A 930-nucleotide genomic window follows, 5' to 3' on the forward strand; every position below is an offset into this window, starting at 1 on the left:
TAAGATGACCACAACTGTCAGTGCTGCGGAGTGAAGTGCTCTGAGAGCAGTTCCACTCATGAATGAATGAATGAATGAATAAAATATAAAAGTAAAGTTACATGATATAATAACGTTATATAGATACTTTAAAACAGAGTTTTTAAGCGTGCTTAAATCAGAAGATAAAAGACAACGCATGGAATAGAAACAGTTATACAGCTGTAAGCCTCCATTAGGTTCTGTGGAAAAATACACAAAACAGTGTGCGATATTATTCATTAAATATCAGTAAATTAAAGTCCATTTAATTCTAGGGGTAATTACACCCTAAGCCTGCGTGCCATATTATAAAATGCTACCAAAATTCAGATATAATGCAAAACCCTGAAATGAAAGTTGAAAGACTTCATCTTAATCACATATTTATCGATTGACTTGCAATACTCTCCGGAGATCAACAAAGGGAAACCTACAAAAATGGTGTCTTTGCCTAAGACATTGTGGATGACATTATATAGCATGTGTGTATATTAGTGCACAAACTCTTTGTGGACTGGAAATCTCCCATCACTTTCTGCTGCTTGTATTCTGCAGTCTCCCATCCCTCCAACTAGTAAGTAGGCGGTGACCTTTACGTTTGTTTTCAGCCTCGGAACAAGAAGATAATCCCGATCAATACAACAAGCGGAGAGTACTCATACTTGGAAAATGTTGGGAATGTGACAGCGGAAATGGCCTTTCTGTTGGAATGCTATGGATGCCTCTCCACACAAAGAAATACATTCTTTGTGCCAATTTAGTCGGATGATCAACCATCCGGGGTGTCCCCAGACTCTTCTCAACCCTAGTCTAAAATCACGTGATCAGCAGGGACGTCAGCAGCTTGTCCCGGGTGGTGACAGAAGTCAGATGAGGGGTCAAATCCTGAGGGAGGGAGACGCATAGACG

The sequence above is a fragment of the Mchenga conophoros genome, linkage group LG3 (assembly GCF_057382185.1).
Source record: "Mchenga conophoros isolate Kocher_MC1m ecotype Shallow Benthic linkage group LG3, M_conophoros_male_GT1.1, whole genome shotgun sequence".
NCBI classification, from domain to species: domain Eukaryota; kingdom Metazoa; phylum Chordata; class Actinopteri; order Cichliformes; family Cichlidae; genus Mchenga; species Mchenga conophoros.